Here is a 25,655-nt window from a genome sequence, read left to right on the forward strand (position 1 = left end):
TTCCAGAATTTTCTGATGTTCAATCATCTCTATGAATCCTGAGTTGATCACTCTTGGTTATGAACTAGTCAATGTTCTATGTCTTCTTTATCTTGAATGTTTCAAACTATGTCATGAGAGTTTGAGGCTTCACATTTTCACTTTGTAATTACCCTCACGTGGCAATTCTTGCTACTGCTAGTGAATATGAAAGAAAACAATGCCAAGATATCTTCCATGAGACAATGAAAGCTGCTGATTACCATGCAAATCTGCAGACCAGCAGGTGGGAATTTTTTAGGACGAGACTAATCTGTCAACCATTGCTGGTAAGATCTCCAGAACAATGCCTACTCACTTCTCTTCAACATCATGTTCTTATCTATTTCCTCTTGGCAATATGTTATCCCTATTCACAAGGCCACTCTGTGAAGAGTATACCAGTTTAAACTAACAACAAGAGATAGGAATGAAAACTAAAGAAGAGATAGGAATAAAAACGAAAGAAGAGAAGAGTATACCATGTTAAACTAATGAAAAAAATAGGAATGAAAACCAGAGAACAGATAGGCATAAAAACCAATTGGAAAATGTCAATTAATTTCAGGGCGACTTTCTAAAAATATATCCAACTTTTTTATAAACATATAACAACTAGCTGCCGTAGTAACTCCGTTAAGATTATAGTTGAAGAGTTTGCCATGTGACAGGATGGTCTAACATGCATAGCTGGTTAAGGTTTCTTACAGGAGCTTTCATGCTTCATACCAGGTTCTCGCTGCTCCATTTTGTCCTGCGATGCTTGTTTCGGACTTGTTACGTTGGGAGATGATGGTGAGAAAATAGATAAATAGGGGGCATGGACTACAGGTCCTCTCGGTTTCTTGGGCTCCTTTAATTCAACTTCATGGTAGAACAGATGCGGACATGTTTTAATATTTTCAAATTATTTCTTGGTGATCTTTTTCCATAGCGTGGCCGAACGAACATCACTTATTATTCATTTTATTTGCTATAATATATGAGGTTACCCAGTTTAATTTCTTGATATCGTGGAATTAATACGTATTTGTTACCAATTTTAATAGCACTGTCTCCTCATCTAACGTGCTTCTTGTGATGCGTAGGATCTACTGTTAGGCCGCTAGTAACTGTAGGGTCAGGTTAAAAATGCTTTTTCACTGTACTTTCTATTTATAAAGAGAAAAGTGTCAACATTCCAACATTCGGACATCAACCAATATTGTCCGATATTTATCCTCTTTAAAGCATCTGCTTTATAGATTGCTGGGCCCATAATTATCCTCACATCGATTCGGATCTCATCTTCTTATATATTAACCGCCTAAGTTCGAATTCTCTATGTCATTCAATCTCTTTGTTATTCAAAGTCCTGGCCCACTCTCCTGCCGGCTAAGGTTTAATGCTTGGATGCCATTTTCCTACATTGTTGGCGCTTCTTGGATATGATATCGATTTGGCTTTACAAATATGAACCCCATCCGAATGAGAATAGCTTGACGAGATTCAATATCATGGACTGTCGAACAGGATAAGCTCTGTGATTCAAGTCACTGCCACACACAGATATTGTTGCGCAAACCTTCATTTTTCTTTTTTTCGACTTCATAGTCAGGTGGCCTGTGGATTCCCCCTATGTGTATGGTTCCACCTCTGGTTCCTATTTCTCTAAATATTCATCTTGAGCATTAAAGATACAATATTATATTCAAATAGGAGGTCATCAATAAAACACCTTGATGCTCTGCCTTGTAATCGGAGGACCAATAAAATCAATCATTATATAGTGGAGATGGAATATTCTATTTAAATAGCATGTGATTAATAAAAGATTTTTATGCTCTCCCTTGTGTTGAGACATTAATGTCACTATCTATTGGGTGTTATTACATTTGATTTTGTTGTTATCTTCTCCGGTGTGTTGACACATTAATGTCACTATTTATTAGGTGTTATCACATTTCATTCTCTTGTTATAAACATTTAAATTTTATTTTAGTTCTACTTGATACGTGTCTAGTTCTACTTCAGTCATTTTCATTTTCCATTCTTTGTCATTCTTTGGTTAAAAATGCAACAATTTTGTTTCAATAACAAAGTAGTCCTTTTTCCTTTTTTGTAAAACTAATATTTATTTTAATAAACCCTTTTTTAAAAGGTTTATTTAATACAAAATCCTTTTTTTTATAAGTGATTTAAAAAAAAGACAGGGCTTTTGTATTAATAATTTTTATTTAAAATAAGCCTTTTAAAAATGAGTTTATTTAAATAAAATATTATTTTTGCAAAAAACGGAAGGAGGATGACCTTATTATTGAAACAAAATTGTTGCATTTTCAGAGAGGTTTTTTTAGTCTTGGAAAGAAGATTGTAAAAAAGTGTGCACATCCGTGGTTGAAGAAATATCTTCCTCTAGCTCATTGCCATAGACTCTGACTCTTAATGGCAACAATTACAAGTTTTGATCTTTAAGAATGAAGGCATTTTTTGCAAGCCCAAGTGTTAGGATACACTTTAGAACGCTTGTGTAGATCTGACCCAAGAAACATGGACGACCATGCCCAATAACCATAAGAATGCACCTATTGAACTCAAAAAGAAGGAACATAGAGCCAAATGTTGGATAAAAAATTCAGTTGATGACTCTATCTTCAACAAGATAATAGGTACATCAACAACAAATGAAGCTTGGGAAATCTTGAAAGTTGTGATTAAGTTAATGATACAGTCAAGACAGTTAAATGATAGACATTGAGAGCATAGTTCGAAACGCTAATGAATACTGACACGGAGAATGTGGATCAGTTCATGAGTAGAGTCATGGGAATAGTCAATCCAATCAAACTCATTGGTGAAACCATTTCATATCAGAAAATTGTTGAAAAATTCATTTGAATACTACCAAAGAAATGACATGATGGTAACAACGATTCTTGAATCCAAATATTTTACAAGTATCTTTGTAGAACAATTGACTGGATCACTTTCGGCACACAAAACAAGACTCAACTTGGCAGGAGATTCCATGGAGCAAGGTTTGAAAGCACAACTCTCTTTTGGAAGAGGCAGAAGTAGAGGATATAGAGGCGGCATCAAGCGAGGTAGAGGATGAAGCAGAGGTAGATTAGAACGTCATCATGTAGTAGAATAGTGGAGACCTCCACAAAACCAAAGTTAGAGAAGAATACCATGGAGAATGTCTTATGTCCAATGTTATTACTGCAAGAAATTCAAGAATTATGAACATGAATGTAGAAAGAAATAGTGAGATCAACAAAGAGGCAGTGTCCATCTCTAAAACAATGTAGGAGAATCCTCTAAAACAACGTTTCTTTCTTGCCATATTTATGAAGATACTCACAACAAGCATCTTTGGCTACTAGATAGTGGCTGCAACAATCATATGACAAGAAAAAATATATGCTTTCTTATCTTGATGCTTCTATAACATCAAATATTACTTGTGGAGATCGTTCCTGTATTAAAGTTGAAGGGAAAGGTATTGTCCATATACTTACTAAACAGAATGAGAATAAATACATACCTAATGTGTGGCAGAAAGGAAAAATGGGTCATTCATGAACATGGTCAAATGTATGCTTGGTGAGAAGGAGTTTTCAAATAACTATTGGGTTGAAGCAATTTTGACAACAGTGTATGCTTTCAATAGATATCCAACAACTAGTCTCCAAGATACACTACCTCAACAAGCATGTGATGGTAAAAAGGTAAATGTATCTCACTTTAGAATTTTCATATCAATAATTTTTTCGCATGTTGTTGAGCATCTAAGAAAGAAGCTTGATGATAGGAGTGAAATATGTATTTTCATAGGCTATAGTAAGAAGTCAAAGTCTTGCAGACTTTATCATCCAGTTACGAAGAAGTTTGTTTTAATCAGAGATATAAAAAATGTTGAAAATAAATCTTGGTATTATCATGTTGATGAATCTTCAAATAAGTCCTTTTATCCACCATAGCCAACAATATTCCAAGTTGAAGAAGAGTCATACCATTCTGAAAATACTACATCTTTAAGCATTAAATCAATGCGTGACTCAACATCTTTAGAAGATAGTCAGAGAAACATCAGAGAAATATATGAGAAAGAGCATGAGTTTGACTAGCAGAATATGTTTGTAATTATTTCATCTCAACCAACTCATTTTGAAGAAGCACTTAAATAAGAGAATTGAGTTAATGTAATGAACCCAGAAATTGTTTCCATAGAGAAGAATCAAACTTGGGAATTAGTTGATCTCCCAAGAGACAAAACTAGAAATGGTGTAAAATCGGTATATAAGACCAAGCTAAAAGGAAAAGGAGAGATTGAGAAACATAAGGCACGGCTTGTTGCCAAAGGATTCTCACAATAATTTGGTGTCGATTATGGTGAAACATTTGCACCAGTAGCATGGTTAGACATTGTCAAAATCATTTTTTCCATATCAGCTCAACACAAATGGAAAGTTTATCAGCTTGATGTGAAATTTGCCTTCCTAAATAGCATATTGAAGGAAGAATTTTATGTAGAGTAGCCTCCTAGTTTTGAAGTTCCAAGACAGGAGCATAAGGTATACAGATTGAATAAATTTTTGTATGGTTTGATGTAAGCTCCAAGACTTGGTATAGTCTCATTGATAACTATATCATCAAAAGTGGTCTTTTCAAAAGAAACCATGAGCCAAGCTTGTATACCAAAGCTCATGAAGGTAAAATTATTATTGTATGCCTTTATGTAGATTTTTTTCTTTGTATCGACAATATGATGTTATAAGACTTGAAATAAGTAATGAAAATAGAGTTTGATATGACAAATATAGGGTTCATGAAATACTTTTTAGGCATTGGAATTCACCAATCTGCTAATGGAATTTTTTTTGGTCAACTAAAATATGCCACCGATATCATCCAAAAGTTCAAAATGACCAATTTCAAAACTGTTGATACACTAATTTCTCAAGGCACCAAACTAAGAAAAGAAGATATAAGACCACCACTGGATCCCACATTGTATAAAATTCTAGTTGGTAGTTTGTTGTATCTAACTCCAACTAGACCTAATATTATGTTTGTAGCAAGTTTTGCCTCCAAATTTATACAATCACCTAAGATTTCTCATTGGAAGGTTGCAAAAAGGACCTTAAGGTATATTGCATGGAAAATAGATTATGGTTTGTTCTATACACATTTTGAAAATTGTGCACTTTCAGGTTATATAGACAATGATTATGAATGGAGTTTAGATGATCACAAAAGCACCTGAGGGTATACTTTTCATCTTGGAACCAATCTGATTTCATGGGCATCCAAGAAACAAACAATTGTTTCAATATCTTCTACAGAGGCAGAATATGTAGTAGAAAATCTAGTAGCTTGTCAAGCAGTGCGGTTGAGAATATTATTGAAAGATCTATCAAATGTTCAAAAGAAGCCAACTACAATTTACTGTGATAACAATTCAGTAATTTTTTTTTTATCAAAAATCATGTTTTCCACAAAAAGTGCAAGCACATTGGCACAAGTTTTCATTTCATCCTTGAGCTTGTCAATGATGGGGACATAGTACTTTCTTTTTTTGGTTTCAAAGATCAACTTGTAGATATTTCGACAAATCCATTGGGCAGGAATGTATTTCAATTTCAAAGAGAACAATTAGGCATTGTCAATGTCTCTACATGTAATAGTTGAGATTAAGAGGGGTTGTTAAGATATCAATTTCAATTTCTATTAGGTGTCATCACATTTGATTTTGTTGTTTGCTAGGTGTCACAGAAAATTCATTTTTACTTCAGTTCTAATTCACAAGTGTCGATTTCTACTTTAGTTGTTTATTATTTATGTTTACGTTGTAATCTATTTACATATTTTTAATATTGAGAAGTGCAATATTTGCTCCACTTTTTTCGTTTTCCATTCTTTGTCACCTTGTAATCAGGGGAGAAATAAAATTAACCATTCAATGGTGGTGATGGAATAAGTGTGCGCCGATATTTCTATATTATGTAAACATTACCAAAAATAAGACAGTATAAAGTCAATCATTCGATGGTGGAGATGGAATAAATATATTCGTTGGATACTACTATTTTTTTTATTTTGTAAAGATTACAAAAGATAAGCCGACAAGAGATGCAACAAATTTGAACATTTTCTTTTTGTTCATACGGTTTAGATTTCCATGGAATATGATATTGTGAATGTTAAACCTTATTGAGAATGCAAATAAAAAATGTATGCTCTTGATGTGCATAGTTAGGTCTTTTAGGACAGAGGTTTCATGAGGGTTTGATCGATAGAAACCTAAACATTGTTGTTTTTGGTTTTTTATTTTCTTTTGTTTTTTTTTAGGCTTTTATGAACCTTATTAAATAATACATTTTTTTATTATTGAAAATAATAAGTTGTAGCATCTTCATTAAGTATCACCTTACTTTAACTATACTTTAACAATGTGTCTTAAGGAGAATGATGATTCCTTTACTCTATCCACACATAAAGAATAGGGAGACCATTCCCCTCCTTTGTTTAACCATTTCACTATACATAACTATATTCCTTACCTTTAGGGTTGTAATACTTCCTCATATTTGTTTCCATTTTCAGTTGATACATTTAAAATGGTTTATGTTGGAAATTTATTCATTTAAACATCATTTTTTTTATTATGTGGTCCTCCTTATCCCCATACTTTATTGATCAAGAAAAATATTATTATCTATAGTTTGTGCTTTCCTATACAAAATGGGTGTGTCCCCTATCCATTATGTTTGTATTTCTCTTATATTTATTATAATTTGTATCATTCTAGCATGTTGATTCATCTATTGATACTCAATAGATATAATAATATTTGAATGCTTTATAAACTTATAATTAATAGATGGAATGAGACATTCATACATATTGTTGAGATATAACATTGAAATATGTTAATAAGTATGGTTTACTATTGATATCTAAATTTTAATAAACATAAGTTAATAGAGAAAAATAAGAGCGAGAAAGTTAATAGAAGATAATACATATCAAGAGAAAGTTAATTTATATACAAGTTATTTATCAATGAAAAATTGGTAAAGGTTTACATATATCAATATTGGATTATAGGGTAATAGGCATCATTGACATTTAAGCGTGCACACATGCTAATGATGACCCCAAAATTGTGAATGGGACCCTAAGGAACCCGTGTGTGTTACTAGGATTTAAACATTCCTAGACTTGAAGGCTTGGAAAGCGTTGGACTACCAACCATGATGCCAGCTAGGGAACCAAGTTAGCATTGCTCAGATGTGCACATGGTTTCTTAGTGATTCTTGTGTGTTTCTAATAATTTAGATATATTCTTAGGAATGTGTACATGTGAAATGCAATTTTATGCACCTATCGGACATTGTTTTTACTATTTTTGAGAGTGTGATGCATTTTAATTGTTAAGATAAATTTTGCATCCTAGGTCTACATCAAGCATAAGGTCAACAAATTAGATCTTCTTTTGGCTGCAAGTAAGCATTCAAATGTAATTCCTTTCATTATTTCTAACAAGTTGGTTTCAAAAAACAAAAACACTAAATGATACCGTAAGTACAAGAATCATATTGGACTCTATGAGACTTTGTTACCATGGAACCTAGTGTGAACCCAATAACACGATAACCAAAATGTAACTTAAAACGAATAAAACCCAAGTAAGATCAAAGAAATAGCAAAGTGGAAATTGATGCATCCTTTTCCACTTTAATGATACTTATATAGGATCTCATAAAAGAGACTTCATAATTGCATCTCTAAAGCTCACAAAATTTAATTGTATCATCCATCTCTAATGCGTATGGCCCACTTAGTAGTATAAATGGTTATAGATCTACGGCTAGGATGTATGGATATTATAAAATTTTTGTAACCAAATAAGGGACTTGAACATTACCAAACATGAGATTTTGAAATTATGCATTGACCAAAGAAAAAACCAAGATTTGTTAGTTAACAATAAATGCATTTGTATCTACTAGTGCGTGCAACCACCATCCCAAGACCATTGGATGTATAGGTGGTCTGCAGATTTTGATAAACCTCCATGTAATAATAGTGAGGTAGCTATATATTTGTTGAGTAAATTATTAATGGAGTTTATAAAGTTACGCCATGTCAAATAGTTTTACATAACATAATTCTACGGGGTGGCTCACATGCTTACAAAAGATACACAAAATGCAAGGCACGAGCCAACACTAGCTCATCGTCCATTTAGATAGAGGTCTAACTCGTCTAGCAAGCATCTTATATACTAGATATGATTGTTGAAGCCCGTACAACAATAGTTATCTTTGCTTCCACCCTAGTGTAGCATGGAACCTTGGTAGCATCATTGCTCTAGTAACCACCAATAAGTGATGTTGCAAGAGGTGTTGGACCGTCATAGGCCACATCAAGGCTAGCATGAACCTCATAGATACATGGGATGGTGAAAAAATTGTTGTTGGCTAATAGTGGCTAGTAGACAAAAATTTTGATCTTGACCATCTTTACTTTATTTATTTTACACACACAACATTTACAATGTGATCACTTTATATATTTAATTATATTTTTTGTACGTCATACACATTAAAATAATCCCCCCACCTTAGTAAATGCATCAATATTACTTTATGCCACTAATGCTATAGTAGAAATCACTTGTTCATTTGGTGTGCCACATACTAAGGTACTATAAATTAAAATGATCCTTCATGGTAAAAAATTTGATATGTTTATGTTCACATTATGTATTCTTTTAATTTTGGTATAATTGTAGATTTCCTTTAATGTTTTTACATATTGAAATGATGCTTGGTGAGCAACCATCCTCCCTAAGATGAACATATAATCTCATACCCATGTATCTTGTTTATATTGAAACATTGTTTAAAGGTTTGTTTAATTTTATTATTTTAGTTCACTAATAAAAATATTAGAAATGTGTATCAACATCCCATCATTGTTTCATTTTTTCACTATGTCATTGATAATGTTTAAGCACTATCCAATATTCCCTATTTAGTTGTTTCTCGATATCAATAGATTAACAAAAAAAATGGGATCCTTCGTAACTACACTCTTGAAATTCCATCATTGTTATAACCCATGGAGGTTTATCATCACAATCTTCCACCACTTGAAATTTCACAAGTGTTTCTATTTAATATGGGTAGTCCCTTAATAGTTGATTTTTTATGCAAAATAATTGTAAAAGGTAGCTAACCACACCTAATATTCAACAAGCCAAGTCTCATCAACACTTCATACATTTTGTAGATGTCACTTCTATATATTTATATTTATCATATTTAATGAGACCATTATATTCTTTTTCATTTGAACATTTGCAGCAAGACTTCTAGTAGGTGGCTTATCTAAGAATATGCATGTGGAGTCCCTAAATGTGACATTATAGCCAAGTTGGCTCAATAATATCATAAAGTAATTTCAAATTGAATACAACTACCCAAAAAGAGTCTCTTATTACCTGTCATGTGACTATTGTAGCCAGTCCAATGTAAAGTGACCAAAAGTCCTTTCTTTTACCCTTTTTATTTATTGGACATGACATGACATGAGAACCCACTCCTGAATATTGGAGACAATAGCTCTACCCTTCTTCATATTTGATAGTTTGCTCTTGCATTGAGTTTCATACTGTCCATATATTTTGCAGTAGTAACATTGAAGCTAATTGAGCTTCTCATTTCATCTTTGCCTGAAGCTAATTTTGAGAGTGACTAGCCTAATTTAATTGTCCTAAATATTCTAGTGTAGTGATTCCTCATGGTTGATCACTACCTTTTCCTCTTTGACTTCTACTTCTACTAATGGATTCATGTTCTTCTCTCCCAAGTGATTCTGGATTCAAACATATCCCATTAATTCCTAGTCTCCATATATACAAATATTTTGCGTCCTCTATCTTAATGACAAAAAACATGAAACTCATGAAACTTTATCTAATTCTGCACTCATGGTTATCAATGGGTTAATGTTTTACACTTTCTTCATCTGCAATCTTCTCAATCTTTAAACTCTCTACTAAGAGTTCTAAACTTCAAATGTTCACTTTGTAATTACCCTCAGTACATGGTAATAATTGCATCTGCTACTGGTGAAAAAAAAAACATTGTCAACTCAAAGATGGGCATCTTCCATGAAACAATGGAAGCCGCTGCCTAGCCTGTAACTCTGCAAACCAAAAACTTAGGAGATGACTCTAATATGCCAACCATTACTGGGAATATCTGTAGGTCAATGACTACTCACTGCTCCTCAGCTTCATGCTCTTATTTTTTGCCAGTTGGCTCTCTTCACATGGGGTGCTCTCTGATACCATGTTAAACTGACTGGAATAAATATGAATCAAAAGTGATTGGAAAATGTGAATTAATTTAGCACTAACAAAACGACTCTAAAGATATATCGGGACTAACAACTTTTTATAAATGTCTAACAACTAACTACCATACTATCCCTCTTAAGATTATAGTTTAACACTCTTGATTTTGCCATGGGTCAGAATGGCCTAACATGCATAGCTTATTAAGATTTTTCACATGAGCTTTTCATGCATCATACTAGGTTGTCAAAGCTCCATTTTCTCCTCTAATTCTTGTTTTTGACTTGTTACATTGAAGATGATTGTGAGCAAATACATAAATAGGTGGCATGAGCTTTTGGCTTCTTAGGCTATTTTGATTCAACTTCATGTTAGAATAGATGTGGACATAGGCATTGATATTATAAACCCCAAGGAATAATAAAACCAAAGTATTAATACGAAAACCCTAAGGGATTATGAACCCAAGGGAATAATATTAAACCCATGGGACTAATATTATAAACCCAACATTGTTAAACCCAGATATAAACACTACAAACACTAAAATAAACATGGTTTATTTTCATGGTGAGTCAATATTTGTCAAAATGCAACATTCAACCAAGGGACTAATATTATAAAAACAACATTGGTAAACCCAAATATAAATACTTCAAATACTAAAATAAAAATCGTTTATTTTGACGGTGAGGCAATTCTTGTCACACTGCGACATTCAACCATGGTTGATGATGTTTGGCTATGATTGACAATGGTTTACCATGATTTATGTTATCAACCAAAGGGAATAATAAACCCAAGGGATTGATATTATAAACCTAAATGAATAATGAACCCAATGGATTATGAAGCGAAGGGAATAATATTAAACCCATATATTAAAAACTTGACATCAAGTAAAGGCAAATATCAATACTACAAACACTAAGATAAACATAGTTTATTTGATGGTGAGACAATCCTTGTCACAATGTGACATTCATACATGGTTCACCATGTTTGGCTAAAATTTATATTATAAACCTAATGGAATAAAAAAACCCAAATTATTTCTATTATAAACCCAAATGAATAATAAACCGAAGGGAGTAATACTAAAACCCCAAGGGAATATGAACCCAAGGGAACAATATTAAGCCCAAGGGACTAATATTATAAACCCAATATTCGTAAACCCAAATATAAATATTACAAACACTAAAATAAGCATGTTTTATTTTCATGGTGAGATAATCTTTGTCGAAATGTGACATTCAAGCATGGGACTAATATCATAAACCAAACATTGGTAAACCCAAATATAAATACTACAAACACTAAAATAAACATGGTTTATTTTGATGGTGAGACAATTCTTGTCACAATGTGACATTCAACCATGATTGACCAAGTTTGGCTATGATTGACAATGGTTTACAATGATTGATATTATAAAGCAAAGGGAATAATAAACCCAAGGGATTGGTATTATAAACCCAAATGAACAATAAACCCAAGGGATTAATAGTAAAACCCCAATTAACAATTAACCCAAGGGATTAATACTAAAACACCAAGGGATTATGAACCCATGGAATAATATTAAACCCAATGGCCTAATACTATAGATCCAACAATCGTAAACCCAAATGTAAATATTAGAAAGACCAAAATAAACATGATCTATTTTCATGATGAGGCAATATTTGTCAAAATGGGACATTCAACCATGGGACTAATATGGTAAACCCAAATATAAATATTACAAAAATGGTGAAAATAAACATGGTTTATTTTCATGGTCAGACAATCTTTGGCAAAATGTGACATTCAACCATGGGACTAATATTATAAACCCAAATTTTGTAAACCCAAATATAAATACTAGAAACACTAAAATAAACATGATTTATTTTGATGGTGAGACAATCCTTGTCACAATGTGAGAATCAACCATGGTTGACCATGATTGATATTATAAACCTAAGGGAATAATAAAACCAAGTGATTGATATTATAAACCCAAAGGAATAATAAAACTAAGGGACTAATACTAAAACCCCAAGGGATTATGTACTGAAGGGAATAACATTAAACCCATGGGACTAATATTATAAACCCAATATTGGTAAACCCAAATATAAATACTACGAACACTAAAATAAACACGGTTCATTTTCATGGTGAGACAATCCTCGTCATAATGCAACATTCAAACATGGTTGACCATGGTTGGCTATGATTGACATGGTTGACCATGATTGATATTATAAACTTAGGGGAATAGTAAACCAAACTTATTTACATTATAAGCCCAAATGAATAATAAACCCAAGGGATTAATACTAAAACCCTAAGGGATTATGAACCCAAGGGATTAATTTTAAGCCCAAGGGATTAGTACTAAAACCCTAAGGGATTATGAGCCCAAGGGAATAGTATTAAGCCTAAGGGACTAATATTATAAACCCAACATTTAAAAACCCAAATATAAATATTACAAAGACTAAAATAAACATGATTTATTTGTGGTGAGACAATCCTTGTGACAATGTGACATTCAACCAAAGTTGACCATGATTGATCTTATAAACATGAGGTAATAATAAACCTAAGGGATTGATATTATAAACCCAAATAAATAATAAACCCAAGGGATTAATACTAAAACCCCAAGGGATTATGAGCCTATTGACATGGCTAATGTACACTATGCCAAGAAGGGGGACCAACTCGATCACAAGCCCCAATTAGACCTTCTTTTGTTTGGATTGGCTAGCTTCAACGGGTTTTGAGGGACTTTGTAAACCACTTCAACATGTCAAAAGATTGCTTCTGGGAGGAAGACTTCAAAGAAATCAACAAAATGAAACAACTAACCTTTATGCATTAAATCCTATCTATACTACTTCTAACTACTCTAATCTAGTCCTAGCTACTGTAATCTATCCTACAATAGCATGATACAGAGGTTTAAACATCACATATATGTTCAGCCATACCGTGATAAAGAAGGTTAAACATCATGCATAAATTCAAGTCCAAATGAATCAATCAATGCATTCACTACTGGACAAGACTGTATCAAAACTAAATTGCAATCCAATCACTCATATAGGAAGCCACATTCTTCTATGGAATTAAACTACAACTGATGTTTAATTTAGTTTCAAATCAGAGACCATTCACAGGTTAACCATGAAATTGAATCACATTCAATTTAACAAGACTAATAGTGAACTGTAAGTCATCAATATGCATATATATAAATCACATTTCCATTCATGCCAGTAACAACACTCTGATCCAAAAAAATACAATGAGTCTGAAACTAAAGGCTCCTTCTTCGCTAGAAAACAATCGTCCTCATTCATAATGAAGCGACATTGTTCCTCTCGAAAATCCAAAGCCCTTTCTCCTCTTCAAAGGTAATACTTATGCGGCCCTGAACAACCCTTGGCCTTCCATGACCTTTCCTTACCTCTTTTCGTTACACAAAATAGTATGTAAAGTTGGGACATGTTGGTTAAACTGCTGACATGCTGAGGTCACCCTACCTCTTCATCTTCCCACTATTTCAGATATGCCAATCAAATTCACAGAGATAGGATCATTAGTGTGACCACTGGCACGTAGAAGGCATAATGACTGGGTTGATTCCTTTCATGAGGGGGAGAACAGATGTTGGAAAAAATGGTGACTGTGTGTTGCCTCCCCATAATGAAGACTGGGAAAACATTGCTTACAGAATGCATAGGCAGCATGTGGGCTCCCGACCCAAAACATTTGCAACAAGACCCTTAAATGCATCACTTCTGCATCCATGTCTCTTTGTATCCCCTCCCGCGTCCTTAAATTCTCACCTGTAGAGATAGCTATCATTAACTTCATAATTGTGAGCAATATAATAGAGATGTTCACATGAAACACAAACACTGCTTCCATTAACTTTTATAACTGTGGGAACAAGTGTGAAAAGGGTCTATGCATAAAACATAGCCAACACACAATTTCCCACTCAAAGCATAGGCTAGGCATAGTTTCCGAGGGCTTCATTTCATCGTAGTCAGGTATCAAATCCATCTCAGGTCACAGGACCCTTGCCTTCCACTGCCGCGACGTCTAATTTCACTATCAGGAGTCTACAGGCTCACCCTTTACACTGAAAACTCGATCCCATTATAATTTCGAAAAATTTGGAAAGCAAAGAAATACATAGGGAATCTTGAGTCAATCACCCAAGCTGGACCTCAAATATTATATGCTGGAGCCTATAAATATCGTCGGGTCCAATATATCGCATATCACAATATGCATAAGCTTGGGGCTCCGCCAATCGCGATGTGTGATAGGGCTTTAGACCCAAATATATATATATATATATATATATATATATATATATATATATATATATATATATATATATATATATATATATATATATATATATATATATATATATATATATATATATATATATATATATATATATATATATATATATATATATATATATATATATATATATATATATATATATATATATATATATATATATATATATATATCATATTTGATAGGTCAGCGGGTCTGCTATATCACTGCACGTAATATGAATAATGCTCGGGGCTCCACCGATATGCGATATGCGATTCGGGCCGAACTTGACAATATATACAATCTGATTCATAGGACCGGTGGGTCCGGAGACCAAGGGTGCATTGTTTATACACATGGCCTTGGCGTTGAGACGATAGCAATCTGCGATGGGCTATGGACCAAAAATGCATACATTTGAGTTAATAAAACCTGTCAGGTCTGGAAGTCGGGGCACGCCATATATATATATAAACCCCAGACTTTGGCCGATTGCGATATGCATCGGGCTTTCGGACCCGAGAATATATATATATATATATATATATATATATATATACATATACATATATATATATATATATATATATATATATATATATATATATATATATATATATATATATATTGTGGTTTAAGATCTCATCGGGTTTGGCCCTTATGGCATGTGTTTTGCACCCATATTCAGTGTGATAAGAAAGAGAGGGTGGTTTATGTGTTTTGTGAAGGGTTTCCTTTGTAAAGGGATTATAATGTGACAATGATGTGATGAAGGTTTTTACGGGTTAAACCAACAAATTATTATGATAAGGGCAGGGGTGATGGTTTGTGCTAGCGCCAATTCAATATGTATGTCTATGAGGATCGAAAGATCCTGATGAAAGGAGAGGATAAAGGGATAGGTTGCATCATGAACGATCCATGCAGCACATGTGTATTTAATGGGTTAGTCATCAGGCCTTGAAAATTTGACTTGGTAGGAAGTTGACATCTATGTGATATAATAGATCATTCTGAAAGATGAAAAATCAAACTTCTAGGGGACCCATTGGAAATTTTCTGTAAGGGCATGTTTCAATAGGGTGGTAGTTGTGGCCACAACAAATGGCGAACCACTGGGCAAACCAGTTATCTCTGCTTTCAAATAAACTTCAGATCAGTAGAACTTTAGGACGTTAAAATAAACTTGAAATGCAAACTATATAGATTAACAAGCATGGGTTCCACTTAAACATTATTACTTTAGAGGGGATAGAGAAAAATAGCTTCTACTTGCTGATATGATTTTGACAGGCATTCTCCAATGGCAGTATTATGGGGTTGATTTACCTTCCTTCACCTGTTTCCCACTTTCAAAAATCGCTTTGGGGCCATCACTAGTCTATCCATTCCAGTTTTGTTGTGTACCTCAACTCTTTATTTCTCATAAAGCTTGATGCACACATGTTTTCCTTGCACTTTATATGAGAATTTTATTATTATATTTATTGATTGAATGGGGTGCAGTCATGGATCATGCCATATTTTTAAACCGCTTAAGCAAGGTTGGGCTTTTCGTGTCAATCGGTATTCTGAGCCCAACAACAGTCCTTACTCTAACCGGCTTCCCAAACAACCTGTCCTTCCAAATTGACACAAGGACTTGACATTTCATTTCTTTTTTAGATAAGTCCTTCCAGTTTTAGGCACAAGGACTAGAGCACAATTAGATTTTCCACAAGGTATGAGATAGTGAGCTTAGCCCATGAAAGGAGGTTTACTCATGAGTAACAGGTATTGGACCATTTAGTATAGTGGATGGGACCAATGGAGAATGACTGTAAACCTTACAAGCAATCATAGGCTAGTTCTGAGTGGGATTTATCCAAATGTAGCGTTCCTCCATGCTAGTTCAGCTATAGTTACACATTTTGTTTTGTAAAGATGCCCCTACATGCTCCAGATATCCAAGCTATCAACAAATCTCACAGAGTTCCCAACAGATGCCAATCAGGGATTTTGGTTTGAATTCTACAACTGATTTTCAAGTTCTCATGGGTTGATTGAAAGTATGTTTTATTGCAAGGTAATGATGGATTTAGGATCAGCAAGCTAACGAGTAGGTTAATAAGGCGTGTAAAAGCCAAAGGCATGGAATGAAAGAAATCTGAGGAGGTTTGAGAAGTGAAATCAAGGCTGGAGGACAAAAAGCGGATGGCTAAAAAAGGCTAAAATTGAAAACAAGGAGAAAATGAACTCGCATAAAAACAAGAAAGGGAAAGATACAAGTGTAACTAAACTAACAAAAAAAACGAAAATGGATTCTAACCTACTTAGGAAGTAACCACCATTTGGTGGCTACTGGAAATATCTCTTGAGATGCTTGCCATTAACAGGGAGTTTTTTAGTTTCTCCCTATCAGGTTTTCAATCTGTAAATTCCATGACCAACATTTTCCACAACTTGGAATGGGCTCAACCATGAGTGTTGTAATTTTGTGTGCTTACCTGTTGGCTCACTCATGAGAGATGAAAAGTAAATAAATTTCTGGATGAAATATATCACCTCGTGTTCACTTGCATTTATAAGTTTGTCAAGCTCCCTTTTGTTAATGGCTGTGTTTCTAAGTGTTCTCTCGCAATGAAGGAACTCACGGATTTGATTATCACCTTCGAGCACCTAGTTCACCATTATCTATCGGTCATCAGAAACTCTGAGATTTTTTATATTTCTTTTAGTGGCTCTTCTCAAGCCTTTTAGCAATCCTTCATGTTCTGTTGTATTACAATTGTGCACACATTCGAACAGGCTAGCCATCAGGCGTTGGTTCCCTAGTAGGCCAATGAAAATGCTCCCATCGCATGCACTTTCAAGACAGTTAGAGTCATCAAAGTGAAGTGTCCCAAAAATAAACTCTAATGTTACACTAAAAGAACTACTTCCTATGAAATTAGTCCTATCATCTACTATAATAAAAGGTAATTCATCAGTTGGATTATTGGGGTGTTTAATTATTTCTTCCAACTGTGTGTTTGTCGAAGCCTCCTTGACTGTTTCTGCATGGCACTCCCCGAAACAATTTTCTGTGACATAAACATCATCATTGTAATTCCCAAGGATATATTTATAGAACATTATAGCTTCATTGGGGCCGTTTGGTTCTGTTACCACGTACTTCATGTATCCTTCCTAGTCCACTCTCAACAAATCAGTTTTTCCCCCTTGAGGCAACAAAATATGGGACCAATCAGTTGAGAAATATCCATTTAGATTTGATGACCAGTCTCTACTAAGTAGCATCCCATAAGCCTTAGGTATATCCACTACCACTATATCAATGACTTGAGTGTATTGAGGCTTCGCATCCATCTGAATCAACACATCTTTCAGCTCCCCAATAACTCTCACATTCGTTTTGTCCAAATGCATAATTCGAGTTTCAGTTTTATCGGGTATTTCCTAAAGTCTCTTAGCAACAGCGTGAGGCATAACAGTTGATGATGCACCAAAGTATACCAAGCAATTTTGCATATTCATGTTGAAGATTTCGAATTTGATAAGGAAGGGTGGATTCATAGATTTTGATTTCCTCCCTATCAAGGTTGCACTGACATCTTGGGGCTTTCAATTCATTTTAAACAACGTGGCCTCCATAGCTGATGGTATTTGGGTTTCAATAGTCATACTAATAGGTTTGGACATTGGATTCTTGGATTGGGTGCTTGAGGTGGTGGGGTTTTATAGTTCCGCTCATTCATAGCTTTCAGCGGAAAATCTCTTTGCTGTGGTAATTTCAACAAGTCAAAATATGTGATATTAGCCCTAGACTTCTTGAGATCATCCACAATATTGTAATCAATGTTATAAATAGGATATGGTAGAGTAAACATACTTGTTTTTCCATTCTTATATGGTAGTTTACCGTCTTGAGTAGCCTTTGTTGTAGTGGGAGATGCATTTTCTTTCTGTGGGGGATTTGCAATAGGGGCATTCTTGGATTGACCACCAGGCCTACTATTCTCGACAAGAACTCTTAGGGTGGATGCTTTCATAGGGAAAAAATCTTGCTTTGTTTAGTCTGAGGGCTTTGTTGTATCAGGGAATGGCCCTTTACTTCGTGTGTGGATTTCATTAGTGTTGATTTTTGCAATGTTATCTCCTCCATCATCATTCTCATCACTATGGAAATCCCACAACATATTAATCTGGGATTCCTCCTCTGAGGGTTCTTCTACTTGGTATCCTCTCTCGTCTCCTTGTTCCGGTTTAAGCTTCAGTACAGGTTCTTCTTTCTTGAGAAGCCATCCAATAAGAGCCAACTCTTCTGTGTTTAAAGCCCCTTCATTAGGTGGAGCAGGCAATGCAAGCTGCCCATGAACACCTTCTATTTTCTTATGATAGAAAGGGTTGAAGGGATTTCTGTTGTTATAGTCTCCTCCATTACCACTCGTACTCTCTCCATGATTCCTTTTCATATCAATGACTTTGTTCATAAGTTTCTTAATGATTCGATGCATCCCTTCCACATCCGCGATGTCCTTTTCTTTAGTTTCAGCACCTTTGTTATCATTTCCATTATTCTTCTTGGATATCTAAGAGGCTTTATTTTTTCCTGTTGTAGGGTGGCATGCTGTAAGACTTATCATTTCATTTTCAACTTTCACCACTTCATCGATAGCACATAGTAAGGTTTGCACATTACTCCTTTTAACCCACATCGCTATAGGGATAGGGAGTGTAGAGATATAGAATTCCATTATCACCTCTTTAGTATGTCTAGTGGTGGCTGGGATTTTGTTGAACAAGGTGTTGAACTAGATAATAAATCCTTAACCTTCTCCTTGGTTTCCATTTTTAGATGGGATTGTTCTAAAACTAAGGCCACAGGTGTTTTTTCATCACCAAAATTGTCTAAAAAGGCCTACTTAAAAGCATCCCAAGAGGTGATTGACCCTATTCTCAAGCTGAAATACCATGTGGAGGCTGCACTAGACAAAGTAAAATAGAACACGTAGCACACCACATCTTCATTGGTGACCCACAACCCATGCAAGGCTAGGAAGAAGGAGCGAATATGGTTATCAGTGGTATCTCCCCACTCAGGGTTGAAATTGGGTAACACTCTTTCTATATTTTTTGGTAGGGGATGCTACTACCAAGGTACTGCTACAACATCCTATGCAAGTGAGGGATGAAATGCTCCTGGAGGAGGTGGAGGTTGATTCCCACCTAGAGGAGGAGGTGGAGGCTGATTCCCACCTACAGGAGGGACGTTGGCCATATTATGGACAAGGTAGTTTTGTTTGGAGCATACTCCGTTAGGATTCTCAAAATCAAGTGAGGAGTTACCTTTAGAAGGAGAATCCTCAGGGATTTCTTCCCAAGGGGTGTCAATACTTTGCAAGGATTCTAGCACAATATCTTTAAGATAAGTAGCTATATATGTATCCTCACTTAGGGTAAAAATCCTTGGCTTTCTCTTAGTTTTCGAAGGCAAAGAGTGAAAGATGGGAAGCTAAGAGAGGGAACGAGCATAAGCCTGAGTAAGCGCTCTGACTGGATGTCCTTGAGTGACAGGATACTCCCACGGTCTCTCTTCCTTGGTTGACCTAGAAATAGGACTTAGAGGGGTCTCTGTTTCTTCATAATGAGGCTCTTGCAAATGTGTGGCGGGATCTCTCCAATGTTTCTGATCCATACATTAATCCTTTTGAGTCCATGCATGGCACTTATAGATGAAATCTTGAAAGGCTGGAGATAGCGGTTCGGCGTTCCTTCTAGTGCCAATTTGTTGACATGGCTAATGTACATTATGCCAACAAGGGGGACTAACCTGATCGCAAGCCCCAATTAGACCTGCTTTCATTTGGATTGGCTAGCTCCAACGGGTTTTAAGGGACCCTGTAAACCACTTGAACATGTCGAAATATTGCTTCCGGGAGGAAGACTTCAATTAAATCAACAAAATGAAACAACTAACCATTATGCATTAAATCCTATCTATACTACTTCTAACTACTCTAATCTAGTCCTAGGTGCTCTAATCTATCCTGCAAGAGCATGATACAGAGGTTTAAACATCATATATATGTTCAACAGGAACATGATAAAGAAGGTTAAACATCATGCATAAATTGAAGTCCAAATGAACCAATCACTAAATTCATAGCTGGACAAGACTATATTCAAGCTAAATTGCAATCCAATCAGTCATATACGAATCCACATTCTTCTATGGAATTAACTTGCAACTGATCCTTAATTTAGTTTCAAATCAGAGACCATTCACAAGTTAACCATGAAACTGAATCACATTCAACTTAAAAAGACTAATAATGCACTGTAAGTCATCAATATGCATAAATATAAATCACATTTCCATTCATGCCAGTAACAACACTCTGATCCAAAACAATACAATGATTCTGAAGCTAAAGGCTCCTTCTTCCCTAAAAAATAGTCCTCCTCACTCACTATAAAGTGACACTGTTCCTCTCAAAAATCCAAAGCCCTTTCTCCTCGTCGGAGGTAATACTTATGTGGCCCTGAACAACCCTCAGCCCTCCATGACCTATCCCTACCTCTTGTCATTACACAGATCAATATGTACAAATGTGACAGGTTGGTGAAAATACCAACAAGCTGAGGTCACCCTGCCTCTTCATCTTCCCACTGTTTCAGATTTGCCAATCAAGTACACAGAGATCGGATCGTTAGTGTGACTGTTGGCATGTAGAAGACATAATGGCCAGGTTGGCTCCTTTCATGAGGGGGAGAACAAATGTTGGCAAAAAGGGTGACTGTGTGTTGCCTCCCCATAATGAAGACCGAGACAACTCTGCTTACGAAATGCACAGGCAATGCGTGGGCTCCCGACCCGAAACGTTCATAGCCAAACCATTAAATGCAATGCTTCTACATCCATGGTTCTTTCTATCCCCTCCTGCGTCCATTACTTCTCACTTGCAGAGATAGCTATCACTAGCATCATAATTGTGAGTTATATAACAGAGATATTCACATGAAACACAAACACTTCTTCCATTAACTTTTATAACTATGGGAAAAAGTGTGAAAATGATCTATGCATAAAACATAGTCAACATACAATTTCCCACTCAAATCATAGGCTAGGCGCAGTTTTCTAGGGCTTCCTTTCATCACAATTAGGTATTGACTCCCTCTTAAGTCACAGGACCCATGCCTTCCATTGCCCTGATGCGCAATTGCACTATCGGGAGTCCACATGCTTACCCTTTACAATGAAAACCTGATCCCATTATAATTTCGAAAGATTTGGAAAACAAAGAAATACACAGGAAAACTAGAGTTAGTCACCTAAGCCGGACCTCAAATATTATATGCTAGAGCCTATAAATATCGTCGAGTGTTATGAAACCAGCTCAAGAAAAATATAAAAAAGATAGATCAACGCCTTAAAATTCAGCCTCTTAGAGGGGGAAACCTCCTTTACATTACATAAATGAACAATTCCTAGATGATACAAATGAGAAGACCTCCTTTCTATATATAGGAGTGTAAGGGGTCATAACATAATCAGAGCCGACATGACAATAATAATGTAAGGGCACAATAATAACAATAGTGAGCTTCTATGGGGCACAATAGTAAGAATATGGGCACTACATCAATATAATAAGTGGGTTGTACTAATAACAATAAGGAGTTACACTAGTAGTATAGGGGCCTAACATGCCCCTCTCCTTCAAAAAGCGTTGTCCTCAATGCTTGAGTAGTTCTTGATGCTTCTCTATAAAATTCTTGTCCTCCCATGTGGAATCTTCATCGAGTAAGTTCTTCCACTTGATGAGATACTCTGAAATTGATCAATTTCGTAGCTGTCAGGTTCTTGTTTCTATGACTGCTCTAGGTTCCAATATGATTTTTCCTTCCTCTTCAATTTCTAGCAATATTGTTTGAATTGGGATCTTTTGTAGCTTTTGAATAAGTGGCCATACTTCTTCATCCTTCTTCCATTCATCCCTTGCTTTGTCTATCCAATCTGGCTGGACAATAGAAATAGCACAAAACAATGCTTCCACATTCTCATCCTTGAAGAGTCTTCCCATTCGGTAAGGTCGCCATTTTTTAAGTGCATGTATTATTGCCAACGTTTCCTTCTCATAAATAGCTTTCTTGAGATGTAGCAGTAAAAATACCCAATCACCTACATCAAAACATTTTTCACTATGATGTTGATCTACCTGTTGTTTCGTTTGATTTTTCACCGAAGCGGCATTATCATTTAAAAGTTGGAGAACTTGTTGTTGATGCTCGATGTGATTTTTCACTTCTTACACCTTTTTCTTCTAGATATGTCCTTCTATCTTCAGAGTTTGAGGAGTGGTAATTCTTTCCAACGCTTTACAAGCTATGGTCTGATTCATTTCTTCTTTCTCTAGGGTGGGGTCCTAACGTATATCTTCTTTTTTTGATGTTTCTTGATCCTTTTCTTCCTCCTCGTCATATTCTATGTAAAATAATTTGTTCTCAGCACACTTATGACCTTTAGTGCATTCACTATCACAATTGTAGCAAAGCCCTTTTTCTCTTTTTTCTTCCAATTGTTGTGGTGTAACCATTGTAGGTTGTGGAAGGCTAGGAGAAACAACACTTCCATCTTTATAGTTGTGAGGGGTATGCTTCCTAGTTTCCTTAATTTTGCCTTCCACTATGTCACAAAGCCCTTTTACTCTTTCCAATTGTTGTGGTGTTTGTCTAAAGAAGGTGTTTCTCTTTGTATCATCATAATGTGCTATCATTTCCTTTGTGAAAATTGACCACGTAACAAGTTATTTATGAGAACAAAGCCCTTCATACCATAAAAATTGATCCGGTTCTAAATATGAAGATGCAATACATACCTCTTGTAACAGTGGTACACCATGTAGATCAAAATATTGCTCCATCTGAAGTATCCAATTTACCGGATCCTTGCCAGCAAACTTTCTCATCTTACTTTTTCTTGATTTTAGGAGCTCGATCTTGAAATGACAATAACTCTATACTTTCGGATCTTTAGATTTTGGAATTGGAACCTGTAGTAACCCTCTATGTCCTCTTTCCAATGCTACCAATCTGATCCAAATTGGATTCACCAAGAAAGAGTTATGCACAATATCCCAAGATGACCTGATTATAGACCTTTCCAAAAGAGCGAACTTGTATGAAGTGCCACATGTCACTGTTTCCACCTTTGGCACTGAAAAATATGTACAAGAAACTACAATCTGTCCTCTTTTTGTACCATCTTACAAAATTTCAATCTGATGCTCAGAGAGAAATTCATGATGATTTTCCCTAGGTCACCTGTTTGGAATTTAATTCAGGAGTCTTAAAAAAGACCAACTTCCTGAGATCATGTCTCTGTAAATATAGCCCAAAAAGCTTTGAACGTCGGGTCCAAGGTTTAGCACGATTTCTTCTCAAATGGGTTTTTTTTTAGCTTCTAAAACATCGCAGACAAAAAGTTATAGCGAAAATGCCACGATGACCTATTTGGACCACCGAAACCCTAGAATCCAAAGCTCTGATACCAAATGTTATGAAACCAGCTCAAGGAAAAGATAGAAAAGATAGATCAATGCCTTAAAATTCAGCCTCTTCAAGGGGCCAGCCTCCTTTAGATTACATAAATGAACAATTCTTGGATGATACAAATGAAAATACCTCCTTTCTATATATAGGAGTCTAGGGGGTCATAACATAATTAGAGGCAACATAACAATAATAATGTAAGGGCACAATAATAACAATAGTGGGCTTCTATGGGGCACAATAGTAACAATATGGGCACTACATGGGTACATCAATATAATAAGTGGGTTGTAATAGTAAAAATAAGGGGTTACACTAGTAGTATAGGGGCCTAACACCGGGTCTAGCCTATCGCATATCGCAATATGCACAAGCCTGGGGCTCCTCCGATTGTGACATGCGATAAGGCTTCGAACCTGAAAATATAAATATATATCATATTTGATAGGTCGATGGGTCCATTATATCAATGAGCGTAATATGTATAAGGCCTGACGCTCTGTCGATATGCGATATGTGATTGGCGCTAGACACGACAGTATATACAATGTAGTTCAGAGGGTTGGCAGGTCTGGAGACCAGGGGTGCGCTGTTTATACACCGACCTTGGGGCTAGGACGATAGCGATATGCGATGGGCTCTGGACCCGAAATGCATACATTTGAGTTAATAAAACCTGTCGGGTCCGGAAGCCGGGGCACGCCGTATATATAAACGTTGTACTTAGGTCGATTGCGATATGCGACGAGCTTTCAAACCTAAATAGGATCTCGATGAAGAGAGAGGATAAAGGGACAGGATGCATCATGAATGATCCATGCAGCAGAGGCATATTTAATGGCTTAGCCATTAGGCCTTGAAAATTTGACTTAACAAGAAGTTGACATCTATGTGATATAATAGATCATTCCGAAAGATGGGAAATCAAACTTCTAGGGGACCCATTGGAAATTTGCTATAAGGGCATGTTTCAATAGGGTGGTAGTTGTGGTCAGAACAAAAACCAAGGGAATAATATTAAACCCAAGGGACTAATATTATAAACCCAATATTAATAAACCCAAATATAAATATTACAAACACTAAAATAAACATCATTTATTTTCATCGTTAGAAAATCCTTGTGACGATGTGACATTCAAACATGGTTGACCATGGTTGGCTATGATTGACAATGGTTTACCATGATTGATATTATAAACCTAAGGGAATAGTAAAGCCAATGGATTAATATGAGAAACCGAAAGGAATAATAATACGAAGGGATTAGTAGTAAAACCCCAAGGGGTTATGAACACAAGGGAATAATATTAAACCGAAGGGACTAATATTATAAACCCAATGTATATAAACCCTAAGACAAATATTATAAACATCGAAATAAACATGA

The sequence above is a fragment of the Pinus tabuliformis genome, chromosome 1_2 (genome assembly GCF_031772625.1).
Source record: "Pinus tabuliformis cultivar Carrire ecotype Pingquan chromosome 1_2, CPIR1, whole genome shotgun sequence".
NCBI lineage: Eukaryota > Viridiplantae > Streptophyta > Pinopsida > Pinales > Pinaceae > Pinus > Pinus tabuliformis.